The sequence below is a fragment of the Schistocerca piceifrons genome, chromosome 5 (assembly GCF_021461385.2).
Source record: "Schistocerca piceifrons isolate TAMUIC-IGC-003096 chromosome 5, iqSchPice1.1, whole genome shotgun sequence".
Lineage (NCBI taxonomy): Eukaryota > Metazoa > Arthropoda > Insecta > Orthoptera > Acrididae > Schistocerca > Schistocerca piceifrons.
Genome location: NC_060142.1, coordinates 110,422,876 through 110,441,746, shown reverse-complemented (window position 1 = coordinate 110,441,746; position 18,871 = coordinate 110,422,876).

The window sequence follows — 18,871 nt, the reverse complement described above, 5'->3', positions numbered from 1 at the left end:
CTAGTGAGATAAGCCTCCACATCCTTACATTTTTCCTCTAGCCGTCCCTGCTTAGCCATTTTGCACTTCCTGTCGATCTCATTTTTGAGACGTTTGTATTCCTTTTTGCCTGCTTCATTTACTGCATTTTTGTATTTTCTCCTTTCATCAATTAAATTCAACATTTCTTCTGTTACCCAAGGATTTCTACTAGCCCTCGTCTTTTTACCTACTTGATCCTCTGCTGCCTTCACTACTTCATCCCTCAAAGCTACCCATTCTTCTTCTACTGTATTTCTTTCCCCCATCCTGTCAATTGTTCCCTTATGATCTCCCTGAAACTCTCTACAACCTCTGGTTTAGTCAAATAACCGCAAAAGCCAATGTGGGACGTACGACGAACGTATCCGTTAGAACAGTGCGGCGAAATTTGGCGTTAAAGGGTTATGGCAGCAGATGACTAACGCGAGTGCCTTTGATAACAGCATTTATGTAGAGTAAAGAGGAATTTTTAAATGACATTTTACGTGGGAAAACAGCTAACAGCTCTCCTGGGGCCGGGGCTATAACGGTTAGACGTTGGACGGTTGGGAAACCGTGACCTGGTTAGATGAGTCCCGATTTCAGTCGGTAAGAACTGATGCTACGGTCCGAGTGAGGCGCAGATCCCACGAAGTCGTGGACCCAGATTGTCAACAAGGCACTGTGCAAGGTGGTAGCGGCTTCAAAAGTCAGCTGCGTTTAGATGGAATGGTACCAATCATTGAGTGGAAATGGTTATGTTCGGCTACTCGGAGACCATCTTCAGCCATTCATCGACTTCATGTTCTCAAATAATGACAATGCGCCATGTCATTAGGCCCCAATTTTTCTCTATTGTTTTGAACATTCTGGGCAATTCGGGAGAATGATTTGGCCGCCCAGTTCGCCCGATATGAATTCCATCGAACACTTATGGGACACAATCGAAAAGTTAGTTCGTGCATAATATCCTACTCCGGCAACACTTTTACGATCGCGGACAGCTACAGAGGCAGTATGGCTCAATACTTGTCCATGGGACTTCCAGCGTCTCGTTGAGTCTACGCCACGTCGGGCTGCTGCACTACGCAGGGCAAAAGTAGGTCCGACATGATATTAGGAGGCATCCCTTAGAAGGCATCTCTTGACCTTCCTCTCATCAGTGTACATTCGACATATACTCTTAAGATACAGCTCTCATACACTGTGTAAGGAGGGAACATTGTACCCGAGGAAGAGAAGCCTTTCTATTACGCCGTTGAACAACCTCTTGGAGTCTCCCAGCTTACAGTGCCCTCCGACCTCTTCTTTGTGTGATGTATCGCTAACAAAGTCTATTGAAACTTAAGGGAGGAAGCGTTTATTTCCCGGAAGGTTCGTCCGAAGGAAAGGTCACCGTCAACAATATCTAATACTGCTGTCGACATTGCAAATACACTCATGCTCATAAATTAAGGCTAATGCTGATACATGGTGAAACAACGCTCTGGTGGGCGGCTTGCGGGTTTAAATCACCTCGGGGTATGACCATGCGGTGCATTAACCTGTGGTCGTCGCACGGTGGCGCTGGCAGCAGTCCACATACGCAGAGGTGTGTTGGTGCATGTCAGAGTACGGTGAAGCGAGTAAGTGTGCAAACGTTTTCAGACGTGCTAATGATGACTGTGTGTTGAAAATGTCTCAAAGAGCACATAGTGATGACGTTATGAGGGGTAGAATATTAGGGCGACTGGAGGCTGGTCATACACAGCAGGTCGTAGCACGCGCCTTCCGTGTGACACAAGTGTGATCTCAAGATTTAGGCAACGATTTCAGCAGACAGGAAACGTGTCCAGGCGCTACAGTACGGGACGTCCACAGTGTACAACACCACAAGAAGACCGATACCTCACCGACAGTGACCGCAGACGGCCACGGAGTACTGCAGGTAGCCTTGCTCGGGACCTTACCGCAGCCACTGGAACAGTTGTCTCCAGACACACAGCTTACATACGACTGAACAGACATGGTTTATTCGCCTGGAGACCTGCAAGGTGCATTCCACTGACCCCTGGTCACAAGAGAGCTTGTAAAGTCTGGTGTCAAGAACACAGTACATGGTCATTGGAACAGTGGTCCCAGGCTATGTTCACGGACGAGTCCAGGTATAGTCTGAACAGTGATTCTCAACGGATTTTCATGTGGCGTCAACCAGGAACCAGATGCCAACCCCTTAATGTCCTTGAAAGGGACCTGTATGGAGGTCTTGGTTTGATCGTGTGGGGTGGGATTATGATTGGTGCACGTACACCCCTGCATGTCTTTGACAGATGAACTGTAACAGGTCAGGTGTCTCGGGACGTCATTTTGCACCAGTATGTCCGCCTTTTCAGGGGTGCAGTGGGTCCCACCTTCCTCCTGAAGGATGATAACGCGCGGCCTCACTGTGCTGCCATCGTGGAGGAGTACTTTGAAACAGAAGATATCAGGCCACTAGAGTGGCTTGCCTGTTCTCCAGACCTAAACCCCATCGAGCGCGTGTGGGATGCTCTCGGTCGACGTATCGCTGCACGTCTTCAAACCCCTACGACACTTTAGGAGCTCCGCCAGGCACTGGTGCAAGAATGGGAGGCTTTACCCCAAGAGCTGCTCTACCACCTGATCCAGAGTATGCCAACTCGTTGTGCGGCCTGTGTACGTGTGCATAGTGATCATATCCCATATTCATGTCGGGATACATGCGCAGGAAACAGTGGCGTTTTCTAGCACCTCTGTTTCGGGGCGGTTTTCTCAACTTATCACTTACAGATCTGTGTCGTGTTTGTTCCTTATGTGCCTACGCTATTAGCGCCAGTTTTGAGTAGTGCCACGTTGTGTGGCACCACATTCTTCACTTATTATTAATTTATGAGCATGAATGTACTTCTGGAAATACACAAATCTGGCACTCAGTCTGAAGGTCCCTGTGAAGTTCCGACGATGAAAATTTCTCTCACCACCTGTTACCTCTCTCCCGAGGTGCCGTCAAGGTAAGTATCCGCGTCGATCTGGAAGGCGTATTAGCTGGGCAGAAGGGGCAAGGCAATCTCTTATACAACGCGAGCCCCACTGCACTGCCCCATCGCCGGCTGCACGCCGATTCCAAGGCTGACCTCGTCTCTTCCTCGTAGTTCAGTGTATCAGCCAGATAACGTTGTGTAACCGGCCATTTAATTGGATTTCTGCGAGACTGTAGCTTCACTTCCTTACACAACAGCTATGAATCGGAGAAGGTCAGCTCCAACTTCCATATACAAAGTAAGCGTGTCTACGTTCGGATGTGAGTGTATTCCAATGTTTACTCAAGTTTACACCTGCCTAATGTACACTGTTTTGTACCACACTGTATGCCAAAGTCCAACACAATTGCCTGGAAAATTTTTGTGGAGTTTGCTCTTTACTTTGTACGTTGAAAGGTTACAAGAAGACAGCTTAAGCTACTTACATACACTCTACGCGCTTCTTTTGACTGATATTTCATATGGTAAAAATGACGATTCTGCGCCGTTGGTTGAAATACGTGACATAATGTGTTCCATTTCTTGTGCCTTCCAATTTCCGATAACGAACAACAAGAGGAAAAAGCTGATTACATTTTGTTAGGTGATAACTTCATCGCATTGTTTTTGTGCACTGAATCCTCATATGACTCTAGCTTTTTCCTATCGCTTACAGGTTTGTCCCAATGTGACATTCAGATAAACTAGAACATTAGCGAGACACATGTAAGTGGAATTAAAGTAATACAATTTTTCAATATTAACAAAGGTATTGTTGAAACAGAAACATGAAAATACCTCTTTATTGCACACATTAGCTTTCATTTCATTCCTATCTTCTCTGTTTCTCCGAAAGGCATGTAATACAGCTTTTCCTTCGATGAATTGCCCGTTACGCGTCACGCTGAAGTGATGAACAGTGGTCTCGCATCATATCTGTACTCCAGAGACCCTGGTACAGAGACGTCGCATTGATGACTTAATCCACACATTCATGTTATTCCCGCTTCAGTTCACTCAAATTTTCTAAAAAAAGAAACAAAAAAACAAAGTGACTGTTCAGTAAGTGAATCGTCTGACTCACGAACTTAAATTTCTGAATTTTTATGGCCGGTCGTTTAGAACGGAAACATAATGTAGGCTTTTTTGCCACCTGAGAACTTAGTAATAACCTGCTTGAAAGATACCCAAGTCTTCTTCACAGCCACAGTCGTTTTTGATTAAAAGTTGGACTCGAAACTCATTTTTCGAGTGTTAGATCTGTGAAAAATAGCTTACAATTTCGCTTATGTCAGATGAGAAAATGTCTCGCAGAGATACCTGAAACTTTCTCCATCTTTGGCTTGCGCTTTCATAAACAGTTTCACGAGGCTCAGCAATATAGAGAGGTTATTACGCAAAAAAAGCGCAGTCAAAGAGCTTGTCATACTGATGTTACAGTGTTTCACGGATGAGGTGTCAGTTTCAGGTAAGGGACCGTGATACACATCTGATAGGAACCTCACCTACTGCAACATCTTTGCTTTCTATATTTTGAGCCGATGTGATGTGGATCAAAACAAAAAAGTCCAGTAAATATGGGTTCTTTAGTGCATACGTTAGAAGCCACTTTGCCACTGTGAAACACACCTCTTCCACTGAACAAGTGTTCATAGCTCTTTCGGTATGCATTTTTAGCCCATGTTTACTGGATAATTTTCCTTTGTTCTGGTACACACTGCTGTTGTTGTTGATCTTGTTGTCTTCAGTCCGAAGACTGTTTTGATGACGAGCCTCTTCATCTCCGAATAACTACTGCAACCTACATCTTTCTGAACCCTGCCTACTGTCTTCATCTTTTGGACTCCGTCCACGATTTTTACCACCTACGCTTCCCTTGAGGTCTCAGAATGTGTCCTGTCAACCAATCCGTTCCTTTGGTCAAGTTGTGCCACAAATTCCTTGTCTCCCCAATTATATTCAGTACCTCCTCATTAGTTACGTGATCGAACCATCTAATCTTCAGCATTCTTCTGTAGCGCCACATTTCGAAACCTTCAATTGTCTTTTTATCCAAATTGTCCATACCATCTTCTGCAAAAATATGGAAAGCAAAAAGCTTACATTGGAGAAGGTCTATGTCAGAGGTATAAGAACGATTTTCGTTTATAACTTTCGACCTGGTTTAAACGGTCCAGGGTCTCTTATCTCAAACTGACACATTCTCCATCGTCCCTCAGGGTTTGTAATATCGTCACAGAATCACCGTGTGTGCTAAGCAGTGTAACTACTGCCACTGGAATTTGAACTTAGTAATGTTATTAAACGAACGTCAACAAAAGCAAAACGAAGATAATGGGATGTATCCGAACTACATCCGGTGATGCTGAGGGAATTAGATTAGGAAATGAGATACTTAAAGTAGTAAATGAGTTTTGCTATTTCGAAAGCAAAATAACTGATGATGGTCGAAGTGGGGCGGATATAAAATGTAGACTGGCAAAGGCAAGAAAAGCGTTTCTGAAGAAGAGAAATTGGCTAAGATCGAGTATGGATTTAAGTGTCAGGAAGTCCTTTCTAAAAGTATTTGTATGGAAGTGAAACATTCACTATAAATAGTTTAGACAAGAATAGAAGCTTTAGAAATGTGGGGCTACAGAAGAATGCTGAAGATTAGATGGGTAAATCACGCAACTAATGAGGAGTTACTGAATAGAACCAGGGAGAAGATAACTTTGTGGTACAACCTGCTAAAAGAAGGGATCGTTTGGTGACACGCACTCTGAGGCATCAAGGGATCACCAATTTAGTACTTGAGGAGAAAGTGAGGGGTAAAAATCGTAGCGGGAGATCAAGAGATGAATAAAATAAGCAGATTCAGTGGGATGTAGGTTGCAGTAGTTACACGGAGATGAAGAGACTTGCACAGGATAGAATAGCATGGAAAGCTGCATCAAACCAGTCTTTGGACTGAAGACCGCAACAACAACAATGTTATTACTTGAAATAGAATATAAAATACATAATTAAAATCACTAAGATGATTTTTTTAATGTTAAGTGTTGATTGTCTTGATTGTCAAAACTGACGGGGTTTTGTTTTCATATTAGGATTCAGAATCCTAAAAGCCACAACAATCAGTAGCTTTCGTTAAAAAGGTTTTCCATCGCAGGCCTGTGTCATTATTACATTTATTACATACGTAACCAACTACAAAATGTAACACTACACAACTCTAACCTGTGTTGCAGAGCTGAAAACTTCACGTTTAGATTGTTACTTAGCAAACAGTTTTGTCATCACAGTAAGCATTTCGTTACAAATGCAACGAGACAACAAATTGCAAGCGCTATTTTTAGCTAGCTACGCATAACAAAAGAGCTGCCAATGAAGGTCAGAGGGCGCCTGTCACAACCGGGCTAGATCATTAGTTACATGTCTAATTAGTACTACAGTGTTTCACATAGTAACTATTCATTCACTCCTTTCATCTTAAGCAGCGAATTATCACTAGTGCCAATTGAATTAATTTTGTGTTGATGGCATCATAGAAACGAATTTCGATCAAAAGGTAATCTTCAGTTCACGAAAGTACCACGTAAATAGTTCACTGACCTGTTGCTGTGACGTCGTTTGCGTTTTTGATGTAACAGTGTGAATAATTAAGGTAGCAGGTCTTAGGTTCACAATAGTGTATTTTTTATCATTTTTGAATCCAAGGAAACTTCCTTGTAGGCTTTTGGTGTAATGATACATTCCGTCGACTGAAGATGATTTTTTGATAAAAACCAGCCTGTATAAAACGTTTATGGTTCTCAACCAACGTTAAGATGTGTGGTACCACCCACCTTCCCTATTCCTTTCGCGATAGCGCGTCGGAACAACGTTCGTCTGTAAGCCTCTATATTAGTCCTACTTTCTCGGATTTTCTCGTTTTAGTCATTTTGCGCGACGTATGTCTATCTACCTATCTTATCTATCGCTTGAGCCTTGTCCCACAGTTACGCAGGGTCAGCCATCGTTAATCGGATCTGGCATGTTAATGTTTAAGGGGTGGCCGGATGCCCTTCCTGCCACCACCCCGTACCCAACCCCCACCCCCCCACCCCCGGGAGGCGGGACGTATTTAGTGTAGCCCAACCGTCTGCGTCGAGTGTAATCCATGAAATAGTGCGAATGTGTTCAGATGTCTGCGAGCCGTGTAACTGAGGCGGAACATGGGGACCAGCCCGGTATTCACCTAGCGGGATGTGGAAAACCGCTTAAAAACCACATCCAGGCTGGTCGGCACATCGGCCCTCGTCGTTAATCCGCCGAGCGGATTCGGTCCGGGACCGGCGCTCCTACCCGACCGAGTCCAGGAAGCAGCGCGTTAGCACTCTCGGCTACGCCGGCGGGTTTTTGCGCGACTTATGTGAGCGGTATTAATACGCTGCCCGACTTCCTGGAAGTTAGTCTGTCGTAAGGTCAATAGTAAAGCTAATCATGATTCGCAACGCCTCTCTTGTAGCGTTTGCCACCAGAGGAGTTACCTGACAATCTCTGTAAGGCAATAGAGCCGATTAACAATCCTATGACGGCATGCGCCGCGCTTCGTTGGGTCTTGTTTATCCTTTCTAATAATCCATACTGGTAAGTGTTCAAGACTGATGAGCAATAATTCAAGAACTGATCGATCGTGTCTTCAGCAAGCAACTTCTTTCGTGGACGAATTGTATTTCCTAAAGAGTTTTTATATGAATCCCGGCCTGACATCTGCTATTCCTACAACTGATACTAAACTGTCATTCCACTTCATGTCGCTCTATATACACTACTGGTCATTAAAATTGCTACACCAAGAAGAAATGCGGATGACAAACGGCTATTCATTGGACAAATATATTATACTAGAACTGACATGTGATTACATTTTCACGCAATTTGGGTGCATAGATCCTGAGAAATCGGTACCCAGAACAACCACCTCTGGCCGTAATAACGGCCTTGATACGCCTGGGCATTGCGTCAAACAGAACTTGGATGCCGTGTACAGGTACAGCTGTCCATGCAGCTTCAACACGATACCACAGTTCATCAAGAACAGTGACTGGCGTATTGCGACGAGCCAGTTGCTCGGCCGCCATTGACCAGACGTTTTCAATTGGTGAGAGATCTGGAGAATGTGCTAGCCAGGGCAGCAGTCGACCATTTTCTGTATCCAGAAACGCCCGTACAGGACCTGCAATATGCGGTCGTGCATTATCCTACTGAAATGTAGCGTTTCGCAGGGATCGAATGAAGGGTAGAGCGCGGGTCGTAACACATCTGAAATGTAACGTCCACTGTTCAAAGTGCCGTCAATGCGAACAAAAGGTGACCGAGACGTGTAACCAATGGCACCCCATTCCATCACGCCGGGTGATACGCCAGTATGGCGATGACGAATACACGCTTCCAATGTGCGTTCACCGCGACGTCACCACACACGGATGCGACCATCATGATGCTGTAAACAGAACGGATTCATCCAAAAAAAGGCCATTTTGCTATTCGTGCACCCAGGTTCGTCGCTGAGTACACCATCGCAGGCGCTCCTGTCTGTGATGCAGCATCAAGGGTAACCGCAGCCATGGCCTCCGAGCTGATAGTCCATGCTGCTCCAAACGTCATCGAACTGTTGGTGCAGATGGTTGTTGTCTTGCAAACGTCCCCATCTGTTGACTCGGAGACGTGGCTGCATGATTCGTTACAGCCACGCGGATATGATGCCTGTCATCTCGACTACTAGTGATACGAGGCCGTTGGGATCCAGCACGGCGTTCCGTATTACCCTCCTGAACCCACGGATTTCATATTCTGCTAACAGTCATCGCATCTCGACCAACGGGAGCAGCAATGTCGCGATTCGATAAACCGCAATCGCGATAGGCTACAATCCGATCTTTATCAAAGTCCGAAACGTGATGGTACGCATTTCTCCTCCTTACACGAGGCATCACAACAACGTTTCACCAGGCAACGTAGGTTTCGCCACCGGCGCCAACGTTGTGTGAATGCTCTGAAAAGCTAATCATTTGCATATCACAGCATCTTCTTCCCGTCGGTCAAATTTCGCGTCTGTAGCACGTCATGTTCGTGGTGTAGCAATTTTAATGGCCAGTAGTGTAATTACTCCTAGATATTTTACGGTGGATAGTGTTAACAGAAATTTTTCACAGAAGTGATGTTGTACAGTAGTGGACTTCTTTCTCCACGTATGCGCAATATGTTACATTTATTTAATTCCAGGGTGAACTGCAAGAGCCTGCATCATTCATCAACCCTCTGCTGGTTATTCTGCAAATCGATACTGCCTTTTGGCTTTTGTTATAGATAACTGCATCATTTGCGTTAATGTTAACGAGCACCCGACTCATGCTACTAGATCGTATATATATATATATATATATATATATATATATATATATATATATATATATATATATATATATATTGTAAACAATGACGGTCCTTTCACAGTCCCTTGGGGTATTCCGTAAATTACCTTTACTTCTCTCGAGTTTGTTCCGTGAAGTGCGACGTGTTGAGGTCTATCTGCATGAAAGTCTTGAATCCAGTCGCAAATCTGATAGCCCGTATTTTCTTCGGTAAACGGCAATGTGAGACGGTATCAAACGCCTTCCTGAAGTCAAGGAACACGGCATCAGCATGAGCGCCGTTGGCTATAGCATCACTGATCTCATGGAGAAATAGGTCGAGGTACGTTTCGGAGGATCTCTGTTTGCGGAATCCCTGCTGATTTTTATAGAGGAGAATTCCACTGTCCAAAAAAGTCAAAGTTCTTGAGCAAAAAACATGTTCCGTAATTCTTCGACAGAATCTGTGTAATACCACACAGCTATCTAATTCGCTGCTCATGTGTTTCCAATATTAAGCAATTGTAGGTACTTAACCATTCCGCGATCACTGATCTCTGTATGTACCATTTCGGCGTCCACGCGGTGACTCAAAGGAGAAACCGTATCACGCTCCAATGCAGTGACGCAGTTACGCAAGATCGAGTTCAGTATTTTGGCCTCCTCACTATCATTTTTCGTCTCAGTGACAGTATGTTCACTGAGCAACTGATCGGATCACTGACTTTCGATAAGATCAAAACTTCCGAGGATTTTTAGTCATATCGGTTGTCAAACGTTTCCTTTCAGATTCACTGAACCCTTCTGTCATTGCTGTCCTTACGTTCATTTTCACTTTGTTCAGTTCTGGTTTGTCAGTTAGGCATTGACTTCACTTCATTATGTGTTGAAGTTCTCTTTGCTTGGTTAGTAACTTTCTAATACGGCTATTAAACCACGATAGGTCTTTCCCATCCCTTAAATGGTCGGAACATATTTGTCTAAGCCATTTTTAACAATGCTTTTGGATTTTATTCATTGTGCTACAGATCTTTGTCTTCAGAAGCGTACAGTTGAAGGTTACTACTGAGATGCTCTGTGTAATTTGTATACTGTCATGCTTGCTAAACAAAAGTATTTTTCCTTCTTAACATCACAGATGCAGTCACAGCCTAATGATCACTAATGCCGTCCTCTGCGTCAAGTGATTAGAAAAATTCAGGTCGGTTTGTTATTAGTAAACCTAAGGCGTTACCTTCACGATGCTATTAACTATTTGTTTTGATCACACGACTCTCTCATGGCTCAAATGGCTCTGAGCACTATGGGACTCAGCATCTTAGGTCAGAAGTCCCCTAGAACTTAGAACTACTTAAACCTAACTAACCTAAGGACATCACACACACCCCTGCCCGAGGCAGGATTCGAACCTGCGACCGTAGCAGTCCCGCGGTTCCGGACTGCAGCGCCAGAACCGCTAGACCACCGCGGCCGGCGACTCTCTCATGCATAGCTCTCAGAAGGAAGTGTCTCATTATTAAAATAGAGTGATTAATCACGATAGTGTGATTATTCACGATATTCTGCACGATTTCTCTGAAGCGCTCTTCCACTACAACTTCTGACGCAGGTGGTCTACAAAACAATACGAATACTAAGTTTGTCCCACTTTTGACGCTAGTCTTCGTAATATCCCCTGTTTGTCGAATAAGAGAATCCACAAGTTTCTTCGAATATGACATATCCAGCTGAAGCCACTCATTGATGATCATACCCCTTAGTGCCACCAAACTGCGGGGATGTTGACTTCACGGGAGGCCGTAAACAGTCCGAGACATTTTCTATGGAATTAAGATCGGGTGATGCAGCGGATCAGACGACGTACTGTTGGGTGCTTGATTTTTCGTGAAACCGAGAATATTTGTGTGCAACCGTGTGAACAAGGCTGTTACCATATTGGAAGACGGCGGCGTCAGGGTGAGGAGACATGGCAGCAAAAAAAGGAGACAGGTGACAAAATATTTCAGAAAGGCGATTAACAGGTGATAAAATTATTGATAATTCCCTAACAAAAAAAGCAGGCAAAGACGGCGCATGGGCATTTTTTTCATACACATTTATAATAGCACACATACTGAATGAGAAATCATCATGGCAAAGTAGAATAAACAAACTGATTAAAACGCGTCATTTTACCAAGAACACATAGCCAAAAAATCCCTCTCAATAACGACAAAACTGAAACAATACGAAACACTCACAAAGCCGCAAATAACATTCGCTAGCGAAACCATATTTGAAACAACCAGCCCTGGAGCAATATACAGATTACTCAAAATAGAAAGAAGGATAGTCAGAACATCAAAAAGACGGAGTTTGGAAAATAGCTTCAAATGAAAGAGTTTAAGGAGAAATAGAACCCGTGACAAGTGCAACGAAAAAGAAACGGATTTCTTTTCTAGGACATTTGATGAGGACAGCAGAAGAAAGAATTAGCAGGAGAACAACAGACAAGTTATGGAACGGTGAGAGCGGCATTAGATGGATAGCAGAAATCAAGGAGGACATGATGAAATTGCAGATTACGATGGAGGATTTGAAAGGCAAGACAGACGCGCTCAAGATATTTCACGACAAACACATCACACTACGGATAAAAATTAACAAACAGAGAATGGGAAAGGTGATTTCAGAAGAGGAGAGAGGAGCACGATCTGAAAGAATGAAAAAGTATTGGGCCAACTAAAACAGAAGAATCTAATTCATAATGTTGACTTTAGTGGTGCTATGTGGGCCTTAAAATTTAGGTTTGTTGGCAACTCGGTGTTAGTAATTCGATATTGGAAATCACAATTCGCAAGCAAAATTTAGTTAACATTTTTAGAACTGTTGATATTCTACACTACAGTAAGACGATGTGGAAGCAGTTTTTACTTTGGTTATGAGCTGGCAATTACCAAATGTTTACTTCACTTATATATTGTTAAGTAACGCATCATTGTTTAAATTTCACGTTCAACGACAACAGAAATAAAAACTACGACGGTAATATTGACAATCAAAGGTATAGTGACTGCGAGTGGCAACAACGATGCTAAAACGAGACGGTTGTACATTGTTTCTCTGGCTTTGTTAGCCGTCTTGGACGTAATTTCTACTTTTTTTGGTTTGTTTTGTGTTGTCTACCTAGCGAGAGAAGAGAAAGGGGTAAATTAGAATTATATATTAATACCTTCAGCTGGGAAAGCAGAAAGGTGGAAGGAGTATATAGTGGGTCTATACAAGGGCGATTTACTTGAGGACAATATTATGGAAATGGAAGAAGATGTAGATGAAGATGAAATGGTAGATACGATACTGCGTGAAGAGTTTGACAGAGCACTGAAAGACCTGAGTCGAAACAAGGCCCCGGGAGTAGACAACATTCTATTGGAACTACTGACGGCCTTGGGAGAGCCAGTCCTGACAAAACTTTACCATCTGGTGAGCAAGAAGTATGAGACAGGCGAAATACCGTCAGACTTCAAGAAGAATATAATAATCCCAATCCCAAAGAAAGCAGGTGTTGCCAGATGTAAAAATTACCGAACTATCAGTTTAATAAGTCACAGCCGCAAAATAGTAACGCGAATTCTTTACAGACGAATGGAAAAACTGGTAGAAGCCGACCTCGGGGAAGATCAGTTTGGATTCCGTAGAAATGTTGGAACACGTGAGGCAATACTGACCTTACGGCTTATCTTAGAAGAAAGATTAAGGAAAGGCAAACCTACGTTTCTAGCATTTGTAGACTTAAAGAAAGCTTTTGACAATGTTGACTGGAATACTCTCTTTCAAATTATAAAGGTGGCAGGGGTAAAACACAGGGAGCGAAAGGCCATTTACAATTTGTACAGAAACCGGATGGTAGTCGAGGGGTATGAAAGGGAAGCAGTGGTTGGGAAGGGAGTGAGACAGGGTTGTAGCCTCTTCCCGATGTTATTCAATCTGTATATTGAGCAAGCAGTAAAGGAAACAAAAAAAAAATTTGGAGTAGGTATTAAAATCCAGGGAGAAGAAATAAAAACTTTGAGGTTCGCCGATGACATCGTAATTCTGTCAGAGACAGCAAAGGACTTGGAAGAGCAGTTGAACGGAATGGACAGTGTCTTGAAAGGGGGATATAAGATGAACATCAACATCAAACCGAGGATAATAGAATGTAGTGGAATTAAGTCGGGTGACGCTGAGGGAATTAGATTAGGAAATGAGACACTTAAAGTAGGAAAGGAGTTTTGCTATTTGGGGAGCAAAATAACTGATGATGGTCGAAGTAGAGAGGATATAAAATGTAGACTGGCAATGGCAAGGAAAGCGTTTCTGAAGAAGAGAAATTCGTTAACATCGAGTATAGATTTAAGTGTCAGGAAGTCGTTTCTGAAAGTATTTGTATGGAGAGTAGCCATGTATGGAAGTGAAACATGGACAATAAATAGTTTGGACAAGAAGAGAATAGAAGCTTTCGAAATGTGGTGCTACAGAAGAATGTTGAAGATTAGGTGGGTAGATCACGTAACTAATGAGGAGGTATTGAATAGGATTGGGGAGAAGAGAAGTTTGTGACACAACTTGACTAGAAGAAGGGATCGGTTGGTAGGACATGTTCTGAGGCATCAAGGGATCACAAATTTAGCATTGGAGGGCAGCGTGGAGGGTAAAAATCGTAGAGGGAGACCAAGAGATGAATACACTAAGCAGATTCAGAAGGAAGTAGGATGCAGTAGGTACTGGGAGATGAAGGAGCTTGCACAGGATAGATTAGCATGGAGAGCTGAATCAAACCAGTCTCAGGACTGAAGACCACAACAACAACAACCTTCAGCTGCTGACGGGCGTTGATATATATCAACGGGGACAGGTGAAAGTGTGTGCCACGCCCGAGACTCGAACCCTGGATCTCCTGCTTACATGGCAGACACACTACCCATCTGAGCCAGCGAGGGCACAGAGGATAGTGCGACTGCGGGGACTATCTCACGCACGTCTCCCGGAAGACCCACATTCTCACCTTATATGTCCACAAACTACGTTCGTAGTGTCTCTACCCAACACACTCATTACTCGTGCACGACATTCTTACCAGCTCCCATAAGCGGCCGGGTAATATGTGTACATCCGCACAGAAGAGGAAAGTCAGGGTCGGTATTGCCAGGACTATGTACTTATATGGATATGGTGTCTGTTCTTTCGGACATGTCTGGAAGAACAGACACCATATCCATACAAGTATATAGAGAAATTGATAGTACGCCATTGCAATCATAATTGTGACTTTATTGTCTGGTGTCTATATAGAAAAGATGGAAGGATTAAAACGATTGTAATTCGAAAGAGCTCATCTTGATAAATATATTGCAAATATAATCATCGTCAAAGACAACAAAACAGGCAAAGGTAATTCATTCTTTTAAAACCCCGACACTTCACATTGGACATTATATATGTTTAAGGTTTACCAGCAAGATTTACATCCTGTGGCGAAAAAATTTCAAGAACCTGCATCGGATTTGTAATAACTCGGATCAAAACCAGCGACGAGCCACATTGCCGTCTTTTCTCAAAAGTAACATTCAGTAGCCCGGACGTGGATTTATTCTCACTACAACGATTAAGGATTGAGATTGTGCAGAACCAACAGAAGTAAATCTTCGGTCGCCGCAACTTTGAAGTCTCGGGATCGACATCGCCGAGATTCAGAAGAAGAATTCTTCCTCCAGCGAATCGGTATTGCTGGAGATACAAAAATAGCAATAATAATAATTGTTATTTTCAGAGAATCTTTAAGATCTTTGATAGAAAAAGTTCTTCAATTAACTTCACAAACATTCATACACTACTGGCCATTAAAATCGCTACACCACGAAGATGACGTGCTACAGACACGAAATTTAACCGACAGCAAGAAGATGCTGTGATATGCAAATGACCAGCTTTTCAGAACATTCACACAAGGTTGGTGCCAGTGGCGACACCTACAACGTGCTGACATGAGGAAAGTTTCCAACCGATTTCTCATAAACAAACAGCAGTTGACCGGCGTTGCCTGGTGAAACGTTGTTCTGATGCCTCGTGTAAGGAGGAGAAATTCGTAGCATCACGTTTCCGACTTTGGTTTATCGTATCGCAACATTGCTGCTCGTGTTGGTCGAGATCCGATGACTGTTGGCAGGATATGGAATAGGTGGGTTCAGGAGGGTAATACGGAACGCCGTGCTGGATCCCAACGGCCTCGTATCACTAGCAGTCGAGATGACAGGCGTCTAATCCACATGGCTGTAACGGATCGTGCAGCCACTTCTCAATCCCTGAGTCAACAGATGGGGACGTTTGCATGACAACAACCATCTGCACCAACAGTTCGACGACGTTTGCAGCAGCATGGACTATCAGCTCGGAGACCATGGCTGCGGTTACCCTTGATGCTGCATCACAGAGAGGAGCGCCTGCGATGGTGTACTCAAGGACGAACCTGGATGCACGAATGGCAAAACGTCATTTTTTCGGATGAATCCAGGTTCTGTTTACAGCATCATGATGGCCGCATCCGTGTTTGGCGACATCGCGGTGAACGCCCATTGGAAGCGTGTATTCGTCATCGCCATGCCGGCGTATCACCTGGCGTGATGGTATGGAGTGCCATTGGTTACACGTCTCGGTCACCTCTTGTTCGCATTGACGGCACTTTGAACAGTGGACGTTACATTTCAGATGTGTTACGACCCATGGCTCTACCCTTCATTCGATCCCTGCGAAACCCTACATTTCAGCAGGATAATGCACGACCGCATGTTGCAGGTCCTGTACGGGCGTTTCTGGATACAGAAAATGTTCGACTGCTGCCCTGGCCAGCACAGTTTCCAGATCTCTTACCAGTTGAAAATGTCTGGTCAATGATGGCCGAGCAACTGGCTTCTCACAATAGGCCAATCACTACTCTTGATGAACTGTGATATCGTGTTGAAGCTGCATGGGCAGCTGTACCTTTACACGCCATCCGAGCTCTGTTTGACTCAATGCCCAGGCGTATCAAGGCCGTTATTACGGCCAGAGGTGATTGTTCTGGGTACCGATTTCTCAGGATCTACGCACCCAAATTGCGTGCAAATATAATCACATGTCAGTTCTAGTATAATATATTTGTCCAATGAATACCCATTTATCATCTGTATTTCTTCTTGGTGGAGCAATTTTAATGGCCAGTAGTGCATTTTGATACTAGCGAACTCAATCATCAAAACCTACCGGGTAATTCCGATTGGCCTACAACCGTGAGACAACGACCTTGGCCCAGTGCTAACACCGTCTCCCGTCAGATCACTGAAGTTAAGCGATGCCGGGCTGGAATAGCACCTGGATTGGTGAAAATCCGGTCTGCTGAGTGCTGTTGGCAAGCGGGGTGCAGTCAGCCCCTCTGAGGCAAACTTGATTGAGAAGCAGCGGCTCTAGTCTCGTAAAGTGACATATGGCCGGCAGAGTGGTGTGCTGACCACATGTCCCTCGGTATCCGGATCCAGTGACGCCTGTGGCTTGCGGATGACATGGAGGCCGCTCGATATCGTTGGGCCTTCCAAGTTCTGTTCGGACGGAGTTTAGTTTAGTCTAGAATCATGAAATTTGGCAAAAAGGAAGATTTTATACTATAGCAAAGGGAAAAATCCGAAAACTGTAAATTTGTAATGATGTCATACGAAAAAATAGGTCTTCTATCATTTGTTATCCGACGTCAAATTTGAAATTAAAACATTCAGTATTTCTGCATTCAGGCTGACTGAGTCGCAATGGGAAAAATGAGACAGGAAATGACTCTAATGCTCATATGACGCGTTTCAGAATTTATCCATCATCAGACGTCCAGGAGCGATTATTGCACGTAGATATGGCGTTTCAAGTCGTATGCTAAACAGGCATTCGCAGGCTATCAGCAATAATGTCATTCCCTGCCTGATACTTGACTCTTACCATTGCGACCTTAGGCGCCCTGAATAGTGAACTACCCATTATTATAATAATGGTCACCTGCCTCGTGCATGACTTTATATCACATTTACATTATTGAAATTAAAACATTCACGAAAATCTTGGAATCCCTGGAGCGGATATCTTGCCAATATCAATGTCGATAACCGGTAAAAATGGTCGATATCCCCGAGTCCCAAAATGGATGAATTGTCTGCATACGTAATAAGTTTGTTCAGAACACTCAGTACACGAATCCAGCTCGAAACTGACCAATTTTGTTCTTTCCTTTCAGAGCAGCTGTCTCAAACGCATTTGACTTTCTGATGTTATTCATCTTTTTAATCTCCTCTTAGGGCCGCCTTCGGCTTTGCTTCTCTTTTTTACTTTTCCTCTAATTCAATTTTTCTTTTCTTTTTACATTCTTTCTTATAAACATTATAATTTGTGTTTGCTTGCTGTTCATACTTAATGAGCTGTCAGTCAATGGGCACAAAAAAATTTGTGGTATTATAACAAAGCATGCCTCACAATCAAGACACTGTTCGGAAATCTTTCGGTCATCGCTGCCTTGTTTTATCCTAAAATGTACTTAGAAATGGAATATCTTCTGTTTATGTCCGCACTTCCACGAGACAGTGTAAGCAGAGCCTCAACAAGTTTTGAAATTCTGGATACCTTAACTCTATTGATTATGTCTTTTTGAGTTGTGCTGCTGCCAGTAATTGTCAATACCTTTGTTGTCTAAAGCTGGGCCATCTTTTACAAATTGTGGAACCTTACATTTATCTAAGAAGTAATCTTGCCGGACACCGAACGATATTGTGTATGCAACCTTCAATATGTCATTGCAGCTTTTCCTCTTTATTCCTTCTCTGGGGTCTAAACCCTTTGTGTGGTGCACATAATAATTATGTCTTTTAAATCAGTTGTTTGCAAGCTGCGACGTATTGTCTTTAAAACCCATACCTTGTCACGCACTTAGAGCTCACTAAGCTCTTCGGTTACTTGCCCATTAACAGCACTTATTCAAGAGCAAACAGATTAACCAATATAAAGAGTTCATTATGAAGAACGTTAGAAATGTTCACAATATTTCTCAAAGAGGAAACCTTCAAAAGACGAGCCACAAAGGGTTTCAAGTATGTTTTCGATTTCCGTATGCAACTTGTGAATCAAGGGTAAACGTTGTTCCTCAGATGAAATTAAGAAACCAAGTTCTGCTTCCATTGAAGATATTCGTAAAGCATTCAAAATGGCATTTAGGATTTGGATGGAACAGTAGCGGAATTCTTTACTAGAGGTATAAGCTTAAGAAAGTAATACCATTCTACTATTGCAAAATCCTGATGGCTGAAGATCTTACAGCAAGTCACCTTGCAGTTGTAAGCCTCAAAAACAATTGACTGAATTCCTTCAAATTCTTCCCAGTGAACAAGCCAATAGTCAAACTATTAGTAAATATTGACAAAAAATTCTTACGTTTATTCACTTAAACATTAA